We start from the raw sequence: 16,256 nt of genomic DNA on the forward strand, positions 1-16,256 counted from the left end.
AGTTTTAGTCCCCTCTGCTAGTCCTAGAAAAGTATAGTGGCAAGCAGAATTAGACATAGATTGTGCATGCCTGGAATGCCAGTTGATTATGATGCTTCCATTCAGGCAGCTAAAGAACTTCCTTGTGGTTTTTATTTGCATGTACAGTACAATTACAAATGCATATGTTTCTATGAAATCTATGAACAGAAAATAGTKGTTAAACARTTTGCAGGATGAAAAGCTAAAAACWTGTTAATTGTGAAGTCTTTTTTGATTTGTGTTTATAGTAGCACTACTAAGCAAGAACAAGCTACAGAGTGAATGCATACCATTCATAATGGCATTGTTGTTTCTAAAACCTAGTGCTAATAACCTTAGTGGTATTTGCTTAATGTCTGCTTTTAATTTTAAGAGGTAGGCTCTAATGTTCCAGTAATGACACAAATGACAGTAGTCAGTGCCTCTTTGATGCAACCTCCAATGGTCTATTTAATCTAATTGTGATATGTTTGGGGAGCTATATTCATATACTTTATTTCTTGCAGATGGCTCTGTCACCATTTGGTGACGAACAGACCACTTGTACACAACCTTTTCACACCTCTATCTCTGAAGTCTTCCTTATCTCAGGAATTCTCAGAGTTAAGGCTTCAGCTTTTGTTTTTGCCAAGAAAATAAAGCATGATTGCTTTAGGAGCATTTGGGCCTCCACTGAGAGTGGGGGAATTCCACAATGTTTGACAGAAGAGTAGTTGTAGAAGTCAAAATACTAACTATACTCCTCCTAAGGACTCATCTTTGCAGGTACAAATCCTAGCAAAAAAGATTTGGCAGTTCTCTGTTCCCTCTTCAGTGTTTCTGTTGTACAAGGTAACAATAGAGAATTTACCTTCAGAATTAATAGTAATCCATTTGAGATATTTTTAACGATCCTAATGAATTTACATTTATAGAAGAGTTGGTTTTGTCCAATAAATTATACACGACATTTCAAAAATGTAGAAGTAAAAAGGAAGCTGTATAAAACATAAATGAAAATGAAAAGCATTCAAGAATGCATAATCCTATCCTAATAGAAGTTTTAACTTCTTTGGACTAAGTCCAGTCTCAGAAAAGCACCCAGTGACTTCAGTTAGTATTTTCACAGAATCACAGAATGGTTGAGGTTGGAAGGGACCTATGGAGATCATCTAGTCCAAACCGTCTGCTCAAGCAGGGTTACCTAGAGTATGTTAGACAGGATCGTGTCCAGGCGGGTTTTGAATATCTCCAGAGAAAGAGACTCCACAACATCTCCGTGCAGCCTGTTCCAGTGCTCTGTCACTCTCACAGTAGAGAAGTTCTTCCTTATATTCAGGTGGAACTTCCTGTGTTTCAGTTTGTGCCCGTTGCCTCTTGTCCTATTGCTTGGCACCACTGAAAAGAGTCCAGTCCCATCCCCTTGACACCCTCCTTTAAGGTATTTGGAGACGTTGATAAAATCCCCCCTCAGTCTTCTCTTCTCCAGGCTAAAGAGGCCCAGCTGTTGCAGCCGTTCCTTGTAGGGCAGATGCTCCRGTCCCCTAATCATCTTTGTAGCCCTACACTGGACTTTCTGCAGTAGCTGCACATCTCTCATGTACRGGGGAGCCCAGATCTGGACACAGKACTCGAGATGAGGCCTCCCCAGGGCTGAGTAGAGGGGCAGGATCACCTCCCTCAACCTGCTGGCACCACTCTTCCTAATGCACCCCGGGATGCCGTTGGCCTTCTTGGCTACGTCGGCACATTGGTGGCTCAGGGTCAACTTGTTGTCCACGAGGACTCCCAGGTCCTTCTCTGCAGAGCAGCTTTCCAGGAGGTCAGCCCCCAGCCTGTACTCGCGCRTGGGGTTATTCCTCCCCAGGTGCAGGACTCTGCACTTCCCTTTATTGAACTTCATGAAGTTTCTGCCCATCTCTCCAACTCTCCAGGTCYCTCTGAATGGCAGCACAGCCTTCTGGTGTCTCAGCCACTGCTCCCAGCTTGGTRTCATCAGCAAACTTGCTGAGAGGTTGCTCTGTCCCTTTATCCAGGTAATTTATGAAGAAGTTGAATGTGACTGCACTGAGTACTGAGCCCTGGGGGACACGGCTAACTACAGGCCTCCAACTAGTCTCTGCAGCTCTGATGACAACCCTCTGAGCTCTGCCACTCAGCCAATTTTCAATCCACCTCACTGTCTGCTCATCTAACCCTCACTTCCTGAGCTTACCTATCAGGATGTTATGGGAGACAGTGAGTGCCCATTTTGAGCATGGGTTTTATGTTGTGTTGAGCCCTCCAGGCTTACTGTGAAATGAATAGAAGTTGAGTAATCTCTCTTTTTGAATAAACTTTGTATCAGGTACAAGCTATGAARTTAAGGATTTAGATATTAAATTAAACACAAATATGGAAGGCATGAGAAATAGTGATCATTCACAAATAATATAACTATAAAATGATGAGACTAGAGTTAGACATACTGCATATATCAAAGTGATTCTGAATAACAACGTAATCTACTTTTGTCATAACCCAGAACCTATGTGGATTAGAAAGCAAATGAACAAAAAGTTAATTACCACTTATTTGATTATATTTATGGTCTGGAGATCTCTATGTAGCTAGCCTATGGCCAAAGACACCTTTAGCTGCTGAAAGTCTTCAAGTAATTAAAAAAAAAWTTGCACAAAATGCAGTGTTAGTAATGTCTAATGATAATGATAGTCCTTTTTGTTTTATGGAACCTGAATATTAGAAAAAATCAGAAAATTTTGCTAACACAAACATCAAAATAATAGATGTCATGTGAAGCATTTAGCTTATTTTATTGATTAGTACTATACTGATCGCACTTTATCAGTATGGCATTAAACTTAGAAGCAGTAGGGAGGATTGTGAAGGATGAAAAGGGAGGAAAATGTGGAAAATGAGTAGACAGAGGTACAATTTCCTTTTCTCATTACTTCACTGTTTTTCCTATTCATTTTGTCCATGAAATAAAATGAACAGATAATTTTTATGATTGGCATTAACTGACTAATAACTTCCAAAATTAAGAGAGTCTTTTTGGTGTTAGTTGCATAAGGAAGTCGAGGGAAGAAGTGTAGTTATGAAATAACATATTGATGCTAGCTTGAAAACAAAACCCCTGTTCKACCTTCAGTTTTGCTTTATTGTTGCTACTGCATACTATTTGCAGATGCAGAAATAGAATGTAACATACAGAGACTACAACCAAAGATAGAGAAGGAGCAATAGGAAAAAAAAAAATCAAAAAGAAAAAAAAAAAAAAAAAAAAAAAAAAAAAAAAAAAAAAAAAAAAAAAAAGAGGGGGAAGGAGAGGAAACAGCACTTACAGAAACAGATTCTTTTTATGGCTATATTTTTTAGCACTTTTCACGGGTGACATTTATTGTGAAAAAAAGATATTCTTAATGCTTTTTTTCCAATTTAAGTATAGTACAGTGTATGTGTACGAATATATATAGATGCAGTGCTAATATGGAAAGGTATTTAACGTATCTTCTGTCACTTAGTAAATGTATTAATTTCCTTTTAAACCTTGTCCTATCTTTTAAAATTACAGAGCTGGCTTTCTCTAGAAGGGCAGTAGAAGGTACCCTTCAGTTTTTCCTCATTAGTTAGACATTGTCTGTTAAATGTGTCTAAATACACTTGGGTTTGTTATCCTTTACTAGAGAGGTACATTAAAGCAGATGTGATTATCAGAGCAATAAGCGTTCTCCTCTTGGACAGAGAAACAGGCATATTCCTTCTGATATGCCTGGTGACTGAGGGAAGTACTGGAAGGCCCAGTTCGTCCCAGCTTCCCTTGATGGTGTGACATCATCCTGATCTAGGCCTGGGATTAAGGACCACAGCAGAGTCCTAAAAGCATGACTTGCACTTTTCACATCTCCTTCTGAAATGTTCTTCTTTGATATTGTAGGTTTATTGATTACATCTGATACTATTAAGAAAACACATTCCTCCTGCTCACCAGGGTGGGCAGAAGCAAAATATATACATGCATTCACATACATACACATTTACGCTAGGGCAGTTAAACAGCGTAATTAATCAACTTGATCATCTCTAAGGAAAATGGAAAGCTCAGCATTGTTATGGTTTCTTAGCATCAGAGATTACAGAAGCTAAGAACATTTTCCAGGAGAAAGAGACTGGAGAGATTTTGATGCAGGTTTATCTTTAGAAACAGTACAGGCTGGATATGTGATAAAATAAAGTAATGTTTCATAAATACCATTTTTAGTCTGTTAAGAGAGAGTCATTTGACTTTGGTATCCTGAAACAGTTGGCAAGATACTTTGCTCCAGTTTCATTTCTATGTATGTTTATATGGCTCTATTTTGTTGTTTCTTTTGTTTTGGAGCCTTTGGAGTTATTCTTTAACAACCCTTTAGAGTTGTCAGGATTTTTTTCTACATCGGTGCCTTTAATTCTTGTCCTGTCTGTTTTTTTCCTTCATATTCTCCCCTCTGCCCCTCTTGCGGTCATCTTTTTTTTTTTTTTTTTTCTTCCAGCTCTCTTGCTGCTTTGCTTTTTGATTCATTACTTGAAATACAATTTCTCTCCATATGAAGAAGTATCACAGGCATGATTTACGTGATATTTTCTTTCTTCAAATACAGATGTTATAAATTGTGAACAGGAGCCYCTGAGTAATGTGGTTTAAGATTATCTATTGAATCCCTGGAGTTTCAGCAGAACATTGATTATTGTTCTGATAATGCTGTTCAAATTTAGAAAGACAGTAATGTAGCAAATAAAAAGTAAATTAAATCTGATGTAAGGAGAAAGCACAYTGGAACAAATAAAATCCATTAACAACAAAACCTTATAAAAATATACAAGGCTTAAGATAGGCTTTATTTTTTATGGCATGCATTGCAGAAGCTCAACACAAATCAAATAAGTACCGTGTTTCTATCCCACAGATATATATATGTGTGTGTGTRTATGTAAAATATCTTTAGCAACAGGAGGTTTTCAAAATCTGATTCCTGAGCTTATTGCACTAAGATGAGACAAGATTTCAAAAGTGCCCTATAATCTTGATTGTCTGTATTCCTGTGATGCAAAAGGATATGATTTTCAGAATTAAGTGTGTAGCACTTTCTGCAAATGATATTTGCCTCTTGCTCTTAGTATCTYCCAAGCTGGGAACACCAAAAATTAAAGCAAACTAAAACAGTAAGACCTTTAAATTTGCTTTAAAAAGAATTGTGATAGAGAAAGTTCTTAGTGGGGGCTAAGCTTAGCTCTGTCACCTGGGGGCTTGTGGTAGAGAAAGATCAAGAAGATACAGGTTTTTATAAATGAGAGAGTAAGACTTGTAAAAAGAGCCRTTACCAGTGTTACCTTCTGCTCCTTCAGCTACATCTATGGACTCCCTTTGCAGGATATGTGCACAGTGTTTACTTTTAGTAATATGTTGTCAGTGGGATAGAAGGACAAGAAGATTCTCTAATATAGTATTTATATAATTGCAATTTAACTCTGTAGTGAAAATGCCAACAAATTAATTGTAGAATGAGTACCTAATAATTATAGAACAGTTATCATTAATTTGCCTGGTAAGTCACACTTGCGAACTCATGAATGATATGTTTGTTGTTCAACACTGTCTTTACATTCTCTGATGGGCTGAGGCAGTGGAATGTGGATGTTGAATGATTAAAAGTATGAGGTGGCAAGCATTTCCTGATTCATGCTGGATCTGACGGAGTCTTAGTACTTTCCATCTAATTGTTCTACATCTGTTCTGACATCTGTGAATACAACRTATCCATCCAGAAAGGATGGCTGGCATCTACCAAGTTAATAATGCTAAATTCACATTAAAACAAGGATTTATTTTTAAGTTCTGAACAAAAAACCCACTAGAATCTTCTGTAAAAAGCTCTGCCCTGTGTGTTCAGCTGCTTGTATGTTATGTATACAAATAAACCCAGAGAAGTGCACCTCTTAAGCAACTTTTTGATTTATTATCCCCTTTATAAACTAAAGCAAACGTTGAATTAGGTGTTATTCCTTTTCCTCATTACAATACAGCTAATAGCAGTATTCCCAGTAGTATTAATGGGTGCAAGATTAGGCCAGAAAGCTGGGTTTTTTTTGCTTCAATTAAATGAGGGTACAATAGATTATTCTTTCAAGGAGCTGTCGTGTGCTGTAAAATATTTGGTATTTTTCATCTGAAGGAARCAACATGCAGTCATTATTTGTATGAAAAGTGCACTAAAACTTGAATCTAAAGCRGTTTAATAAGTCGCTGAGGGACTTTACTAATGCCTTCATCTGCTAGATGGTAGTCAAAACCAGGAACTGTATCATTCAGTCTCAGTGCTCTGAAACAGAAAGTAAATGTCTAACAGGAACTGTTCACTACAGTTGGGAAACAGAAACAGTTGTCTGAAAACCAAACAAAAACTGTATGTTAGTCTAAATGTCTTTTAGCTGACACAGTGGAGCTTTCTTCAGAAACTGGAGGGAGCTGGTAGCACTATGGTTGCTCAGTTTCTCAGGATATGAAGCCAGAAGGTCTGCAAAAACCAAGTATGAAAGAAGAACTCTAATTCTACCATTTCAAAATAATTTTTCTGAAGATACGGACAAATCCTGTAGTTATGTCTGTCGCAGCATTACAGCACAGCCTAGAAACTTCACGGAATTGACTGTGATAGCTCCATACACAGTGGATACTTACAGCATTACATAGAGAAAGGCCAGAGTTTATCAGACAGTGACATGTGATGTCTAGAATGGATGTYCTAATTTACTGTCCGATTTCTGAACACTCAAAGACTTCTTTAAGTATCTTCTCATAAACTGTGATGGAAATTTTTAAGTGGAAACAGAGGTATCCATTCGTTCTGTGTCTTGATTCTACCTATAATTTTAAGGCAAAATGCTGAAGATGTAACACTGATAATAAAATTGAGGCATTTTGTRTTASTGATGRTACCAGGACAGATTAAAGGGCCTGAAGTAGRCATTTGGGTGGAATTTAGCTGCCTRAGTCCAAATCTTCACTTTTGAACRTTATGGCTCTATTAAGTTACTCACCTCAGGTTTGCAAAAACATTAGATCTATGAGATGCAAAGGTTTTAAGCGGCTTGTCAAAATTACATCTGGACAATCAGTGGCTGAACAATGATTAAAAGCTGACTGTCTCTGCACCTTATCCCTTATTTTGAACATTAACCAATGGAAGAAGACCTGGATATCTWATGATATTTTGTATGAAGACATCAGTGAGCAAAATACAGAAATGGCCTTTCAGAACAGGGACCAGAATATGGAATTGCCTTTTCCAATMTCGGTGCCCTGAATTAACATACAGAATCATGCCTATGGTTGGACTTCTGCTTTTTCCTTTCATTCAGGTAATCTCCATTTCTTCCCCAGAGACTTTCAGAAAAATGGAGGGTATCATCTCCTCTCCTCACATAACCTATTATAATCCAACTTATTACCACATTAGTTACTGATTCAGCACCCTTTGGGGAGGTAGCAGCTGGTAGGTTTGAAACCCATTGGATAAAGAGGAAATTGGTCTGATTTTTGATTTCTCTATTATCTATTCCAATTAAAAAGGCTGTAGCATGGTCATTGATTCAAATCAGAAGTTCACATTTTCTTTATACAATCTAGCGTATCTATCATTATTACAAAAGCCATTTTATCCCTGACTGGTGTGAATCTCCAGTTAGCATCCCATTGTGAAGTATGCCTCAGCCAAACTCACTGTTCCAAAGAGGTGATTTTCGTGAAACATCCAAACTGTTCATTCATTGCAACACTCTTCATAACTATCAAATGCTATATTTRTCATTTGAGGCCAAATTAATGCATAGTGCTGAAAAGAGGCAAAGGGGTATGCAATGATGTTAAAAGATCTCAAATAGAAGAAAATACTGTATTTCAGAAAAATTAAAAGCTATTGTATATTGTATTTTGTATTATATTGAATATTGTATATTTCATTTTAAGTGCGACAGCATAAATATTTTCATGTCARTTACTGAAGACATTTAATTGAGCATACACTGGCAGACATTCGAATCTTAACAGTTATTTTAGCAAATAATATTAAATAACAAAAATTGTCTATTCGAACTTTTTCTTGATTTTKTAAGTTTACAAATATTTTAATAATTTGGAAATATTATAGTCCTCTGACTGTGTAGTCCTGTAGCAGTAATTTGTATAAAGATGATCCAAGGTAAAAGAGATAGTCCCAAATCACACTTATAAAACATTTTAAGGCTTATAATTTTTAAAATAATATTTATAACATATGTAAGTATTCCTTTTTCCCATTTTTTTCAACTTAATGATGACTTATTTATACCTGAGGACACATAATGATGGCTCATAAAAATCTAGCTAGGTACTCTTCCTCTGAATTAATTTCAGAATAATTTAGAAAGATTACAAAAGTAAAAATAAAATTTAGTTCAGTAATTATAGAATAAATTGTCACTCTATATATCTATACATCTTATTATACCTCACACGTGAAAATTTCTGTCCCTGGTTTACACAGAGAGAAATAGAGGCATAGGCTGATGACTCAGACTTGCTGAACCTGACACAATAAATGAAGGAGTGGAAGCTKATGTTCTCATTCCATTACTGCTACCCTGTCCACTTTGTCTTCCTGACAGAAATGAAACCATGTAATTAGATTCCGGTTGAAATTGTGGACAGCAGCTTATACTTGTGAGGAAGCGCTGGGTCTGACCTYAGTATAAATACCTAAGAACTTTTATGGATGGGTTTGGATCTGAAGTTAAACTTTGAGGTTTTCACCTAACTTCTAGTTTCAGTGACAGGAAATCCTAGAAACAGACTGGCACTTGTGCCTCATCGGAATGATCTCTCACTGATACCTTTTTCCATAGTGTTGTTTAAGACTTAGACTGTCAAGCACATTCACATGAGTTCATGTGAATGTTCACATTTGCATGGAYGAGCCATGCAAAATTCATCCTATACAGGTGTTATTCTGGGGGACCTTTTCTGGTGTAGTAGGCAGGAGCAAGGGCAATGTCAGTTCTTAYAGAGAAGATAATGAAAAATGGCTGAGCCTTTGAAACTCGTTTGCTTGGAGAGAACATGATATGTGGGACAGATTTAAAACAAATTTTGTGTCTCTAAGAAAAATACTCTTCTAGTGGAAAATGTGCATGACCAAGGAAAACCTTCTAAGTACATGCAGCTGAAGGAGTTAAAAGGAAAGCAGAGACTTTTATTGCCAGAGGAGAAATCAATGCACAGAAGAGGAATGCCTAGAGTAGGCAGTGTGAAAAAAAGTTTAGGCACCAAAGAGGTAACGGTCACATTACAATTTATTCCTTTATCTAAAGTAGGGCTGTAATTTATTCTTCTAACTCAGCAAAGCCCAAATATTTGGCTTTTAAAACTGTAGTACAAGGCATTTTTTAGAGATGTGTTGAATAACCTGAGGATGCATAGTGGAAARGGGGCACCTTCACTGGTTTAGTTTGTTCAGTACCCTCTACGTAATCAGTACTGATGTCCATTGCTTATGCCACCAAAAAGTTGAAGATGGCTRTATGACTAAAGCAATTAAAAAAAAGCATTAAAGAGAGTCTGTTTATAGATTACCTAGCAAATAAAATATTGTGATTAGTAATTAAAGATAGCCCAAAGGAAAAATTGCAAAGGCCTGATGTCCTTGTATTGCTGGTACCTACTGGAAATGGGGTGTTGCTTTATCGCTCTGTCTCTGCTGTTGTATCTAGTGCATTCTAGCAGAAAGGTGACCCCCTTCAGTGATGTTGTACRTATAGGTGGTGGAAACAATCTGAGATGCTTCAACTTTGAAAGATTAAAAATATTACTGCTMTTATTACTTTTGTCATTGATAGCCAATCCTAGATAGATTCAACATGCTTTGGAAAACATGAAGAGAGAGGAAAATTGTTGTTCTGAGTGCCCAGCTTTGCACTATTTACAGTGCTAAGGGGTTGATCTTTGCCCAGACCTACAGGAAATCTGAAGTAAATGGAATCATAACAAGCTGAAGCTGGGTTTTTTTATAGATCTACGGGAAAAATAGAATGAAAGAAAAAAAAAACAAAACACCATACCTAGTATGATGCATGTAATTTCTTTTAAACATAACTAGGGCCACTTTATGTGCTTTTGGAATAACTCACAGTGAATCAGACTACAAGGATTAGGCATCTTGGATCCATGGTTCATGAATATTAATGTACATTGATGAGGCATACAGAGATGCAGGCATCCTTGTCTCCTGAGAAGTAATCCAGAGTTATGTGGTTCTTGGCTGTAGCATAACAGTTAAAATTACAGTCTGAGTTCCTTCCCCAAGTTGATTTAAGTAGCCAGTAGTGTCTTTTCCTATTTGTATTATCTAAATGTCACTCTCTTGCTCACTTTTCAGATGTTCGGTGCATTACTTCTTCACCTAGCGTTTTGAAAGAAATCGAGTATTTTTTTCATGCTTGTCATGATAGGCCTCTCAGAATTACCAGAACATAAACACTGATTAATAATAATGATCGTGCAAGATCTGAAATACTGCTGAAACTTTTTACTCTGTTACTAAATTGGGATACAGCTGTAAATGAAGTTGTCAGTATTTCTTACTGTGGGCCAGCTTAGACATAGTAAGTGAGCCTTAGTTAACCAATGCTTTTAGAACAGCATACACARCTCATTTCTGTTCACATTTCTCTGCTTGAGGTGTATTTTTCAAGTACCTATGCAGATAGCTGGWGAGTATTTGAGGTGAGTACTAAAATGGGTCAAAATAGCAGTTCCTCGAATGTGAAGATGTACTCCATGGTTTCTATTGAACTAGATTTGTGACAGGGAGCAGTTGTGCCAGGTGACAGGTGATCAAAGCTGAATGATTTCAACTGTGCCAGGCTTTTTTATTTGCYTCCCTTAGTTGTATAATGTGGGTTAGACAGCTGAAACCCCATACTAGCTGGCTAGCTGACATCCCAGGCCCTCTTTTTTGAGCTATTGATAAGTAAACAGGCTAGCTAAGTGTATTTTAAGTGAATTAATAAAATGTATGCATAGGTGTCAGCTTACTTTCTACAATCTAATTGTAATACAATTGGAATCAGTGGAATGACAATAAGAGAAACTGAATAACACATTTCCTTTTCCAGATACACTCCCCTGGCCATCAGTAAAGTGACGGATAATTCTTGACAGTGGGGAAAGACGAGTCTTTGTGTCGCAGACAAAAATACTTTTCTGATCTGCATTTAGGACATTATAACATAAGGGGAAAAAATTCTCCCRAAGATCACACATGGCTTTCCAGCAGCTTCAAAGCACTGAGACTGATGTGAAGGCAACAGACTTTGAAGGCTCGTCAGGAAAGCCTGGATGTGCCTTCTGCTCACTCTAGTGCGGTGGTTCTTTCCACAGAGTCCCCAAAARGGAACCACAGTTCTCCATTCATTCCCTGCAGAGCATTCCAGCATTATGCTGTTTTTGAGCCCTCACATTTGGCATAGAAATTGTGTCAGTAGGTGGAGAAAAATCAAGAAGAGACCAAGCATGTTTCTGAAGCTGTTCAAATATGTACCAGTCCTTTGAGTTCATCCCACATGTAGTCCTGAGTAGCACAAAGATAATGTAATCTCATGTTCCTGCTGTCCTGCTACTGTCCCCCTCCTTTGATAAGTATAGCAGAATGAAGAATTTGGCTCAGAGGTTTTATGAGTGTCAGATGCGTGTGGCTAGTTGTAAGAAAGAAAAGGGAAGGTAAAAAGCAGAAAGCCTGTACAAAATCCTTGAGTAAAAAAGCTATAGTTCTGAACTGAATACTGCAATTGTAATGGCAGATGCAGCTAGGATTTGTGTGGTACCCTACAAAACTCAGCGTTGAATATAGATTTGAATGGAATTTACCTTTATCTCACCTGCAGTGAATGAATAATATTTCATTTCACCCTTCATTCAGCAATTTGGCAGTTGTGCATCCTTTCAGTAAGGTAACATAAAAAAGCTTTACAGTTCTGATCTTTGTAGAACTGTTTATTTTAATCCAGTCAATATAATTGGTAAATTTTCACCGGGGGGGGGGGGGGGGGGAACACTTTTGTAGGTTCAGGAATTAGGAATCTGAGAATATTCTATTTCTGAACAAGATTAAATGGTAAAGATATAACTGATGGTTAAGCATGCAGACAAAATCCTTTCAGTAATTACAGCTTTTCTGGAAGTGACAGACTTTTGTAATTTAGGCCTTAGACAGTAATTACAAAACAGCTGCTATTTTAGGCACAGTCTGAAGCACACCCATGCTTCTTCTTTTGGAATTCAAAATAAATAGAAAAACACTGTTGGAATAGAGAGATCAATGGCAGACTCATGGCAGAGAGATTAATTAAAGTCACTTTTCTAAAAGTAACGTGGCATCATGTGTAGACACGTGTTACTATGACAGTGCTGTATGTACTATTGTAATAAGCTCCATCTGGGTTCACTGTCATGATRTCTTTTTGTTGGAATTATTTTTTAAGCTTTGTGTTGAATCTTTTGGGTCAAAAAGCTCAGATTTCCTTTCTAGACTGTTGCATAAGAACCACTGTGTCAGTGGTTGACTTGGCAGAATCTGGGTAAATTTCTTCTTGCTAGCATATGGTAAAGGCTGTTACTGTAGTTTTACAGTAGTAACTTAGAAGAGTCCATACAAGACACGTGCTGCAGCTTAAGAGCAAGGTAACATCATATGCTGCTCCTGCACCTCGGCTCCTGCGACATTCAAAGTGGTGTGCATCCTTAAGAATAATAAAGGATGTGTAGTAATCAGTTGTCTTTTAGTGCTGCCTCGTTTGTTGAGGCAGCAGGAAGGCTTTGGTAAATAAAACTGGGAATTTCTCAAAGTGAAAGGATTATCTCCTAGCTAAAGACAGTAACCTGTGTGCTTTGCGGCTGCAGCCTGCTATTGCACAGGTGTATTTTTCCTCTGCAGCAGCACATTTTGTACCTATTGCTTTGAGTATGAGACATGAAAAGTGAAGCTTGTATTTTGGAGAGCCACGTAAGATACCTCTCTCAAAAAGTGCTATCAAAATTTATTATGAACTTAAAGGCCAGGTTGTTCTTGAGCTGTTCAGGATAATTGTTCAATCAGCTAATGTGGAATTGTCTTTAAATATCATCTGTTGGTTTGTTCTGCCTGTGAAAGAACTGAGAGAAAACCAGTCCAGCATGCAAACCTCTAAGGAGATTCGCAGGTTTTCTTCCATTCTTGTATCTTGCTTGTAGCCACCTGCCTGATTGTCCTCTGCTGATCTGAGTGATGTACAAAGAAAATACTGAAGTGCAAGTTTTTTATAGTAATGTGGTTCTATCTGCTGTATCCTGACAACAGGAGASAAAATTAGCTAATACATTTATTTTTGTGAGTAGCTAGCAAATATTACTACTAAATGCATGATGCTTTGCATTACTCATACACTGAAAACTTGCTTGTCTTACCCTCTAAAATACACTTTCCACTCAAGCATCTTAAACAARTAATGGTATGGAAATTTCAGATTCTTTACTTTGCCTAAAGTTATTACCCTTACCGGAAGAGTTCTTAGAAGGCACYGGATGTGGCAGAGAGGAAAGAAAATTAATATAGAACAAGTGTTGTGTCAGTTCGCCTCAAATGTTTGGTAACACTGTTTCTAAAGACAACTATCTCACCTGTCCTTCCCTTGCTCTGTGAGAGCAAACATTACTGTATTCCTGAACYCTCCTTTGGATAAATGTCAGGATGCTCATATGTTATGGTCTGAAATACTTTATTAATGTATTAATGTACCTTTTTAGATTTCACATGTATTGACRTATGTCTGATGTTTTAGGAACAGACATAAGTAGCTATTGATTTTGTGATTTGCTGCAACCTTGGATTTTGCAGCATTCATCAAAAGTGGATCGAGTATGATATTASTATTAATTCTTTACATTTCAATCTGGCAATTTATTCTACCATGTTCTGATGTTCTGAAGCAGTGCTTGTGGCCTTACGCTTTTGATCTGTCACTGGAAGACAAAATACACACCTTTCTAATGAAAGTATTATTGCTGTGAAGTAATAGCAGACCAAGTGTGAGTAACAGTTGGAACAGATTATTACTAATTTTGTCTGTTGGAGCTGATCTTGCTGGCAAAACTGCAGGAGAAATCTACATGTTTGGGAAATTATTCTTACATATGAAGAATGAGAATCACTGTCTAGTAAAATCACTGATGGGAAAAGCACTGAGAGAAGGATGATAATRGAAAGGTTTTGAAGAAAGGAGAAGCAGAAAAGACATATCTGAAGTGGAAAAAATGAGGKCGAGAAGAGTAGAAAATTAAAAAAATATTACGAATACATTTAGATGCAACTTAGGTCTTATTTCTACTTGGAATGGAATTTCCAAGCCAATGCATCTTAGAAAATTACTTGAAATCTTCATTTCAAGTAGTGAAATAATGGGAAAAATGGAGACTAAGGACAAGAAACCTTAACTTCTGCTACTGATAGCAAGAAAAACATCTGTAATAGTAATATATTTGTTTCCAGTTGTTGCTGGAACTGTGTAGTAGTGAGCCAAGTCCCAGATAAAGAGTAGATTTCTGCAATCTTTACTGCATAGTACCAATTTAGGAAGTCTTCCACTACTTATGATAGCCTAAACGTAATTTATTTACTGACCAAAAATGTGYCTACTGTTCTAATTGATGAAGTCCTGCAATTGACATAAGACTTCCACGTCTTTGGAAGTAKCTTTCCAGTATCTCCCAAATTCCTTTCTAATCCAAATTAAAAGCTTTTTTTATTTTTAAGATGTTGGTAATGAAATACAAACTGAAACAGAATATCTTCTAAAGATCTTTTGAACTTTACAATTATGTATGTTGCTGCTGCAAGGAAGTGCAATGCTTGAGTGCTGAGCCAGTGTCAGATGCACCAGTGCAGCCGACCTGACGTTAGAAGCTGGTGAGATTCCTCATGGGTAACTAACCACAGAGAACCAGGACCAGACTTAGCAAAGATTTTTAGAATAGTTAATATTCTTTCTCTGAAACGTGGTATACGTTAGAGCATTTCAAACTGAAAATAAAATGCTATCATGTTTGGAGAGCTGGGGTTTTGAACTGAGCAAATACATGTACTGAGATCAGAAGATTGTTTTTTGGGAGGAGGAGAACGATTTCTACTAGAACTGTGCCTATTCTGAACTGAGTTTTAATAAGATTGAAGGGCTGACTGTGGAATTTGGAATAGTTTGTTTAAGCTAAATTATGCGATTATTCATCAATTGCTATTTAGTGATGTTACTTAGTACTGATTTGAATGATCACCTTAAAAAAAAAGCCATTCAAAAGGCCTCTTTGAGAAACTATTGTGTTTTAAGTGATTTTTTTTTTAATTATATATCCTTTTTGGAGTTACTAGCTGAAATCTAATAATCTATTGTTTTAAAAATAATTGTGTCAGTTACTTACCAGGATATGAGTGATGTGGTTACAGTAGCACTCTAGAAGAATTCTGCCTGCTAAACTGAAAATTACAAAAAATATATAAAGATCGGTGTAGGATGTTGTCATTATTAAGGGTGGTTCCTCACACAAAGGTATTTTTATTAGCTATTTTTCTCTTTGGATAAGAATCTAACACTAGCTGGCTTATTGACATTTCTGAAACTTTAAAATTATTTAATATTGAAGTTGCTTTGGTTATGTTCTTTGGACTAGCCTCTCTGTTTAGGCGCTTATATGTTATGGAACGTTTGCAGATTTTCCCACTTGTGTTTGTCTTGGAACACAAATTCAGTGAATGTTATTTGCAATTATCAACTGGGTTAAGGCCATGACCTTTCTGATGGTGTGGTACACCAGATTGAAGCGTGTAGTAAACTAGCTTGGAAATAAGAAGTGCTTAAGTATAGCCAGCAAATTATTGGATGCTGTTAAAATGGCAAGCACTGATCAGGGTGGTGGWAAGATGTGTTAACTGAAATAAGCTTTGTCACTAGTAAGGAACAACTTTAGCTCTCAGTTCTGAGTGCTGGAACTTCCTATTTGCAGAAGTAGGATTGTGAGGGCAGGATATAGCCCTAATCAATCTGTAATTTTGTTTCACGGCAGAGAGTAGCTTTTTTTGTTGTTTTTGTTTGGAATTTCCACCAAGAGTCTTAGAATAATTTGCATGTTGCTTATATCAGAAACTGCTGCTAGGGCG

The sequence above is a fragment of the Rhea americana genome, unplaced genomic scaffold (assembly GCF_003343005.1).
Source record: "Rhea americana isolate MKP2758 unplaced genomic scaffold, rheAme1 scaffold_17, whole genome shotgun sequence".
In the NCBI taxonomy this organism is placed as follows: Eukaryota; Metazoa; Chordata; class Aves; order Rheiformes; family Rheidae; genus Rhea; species Rhea americana.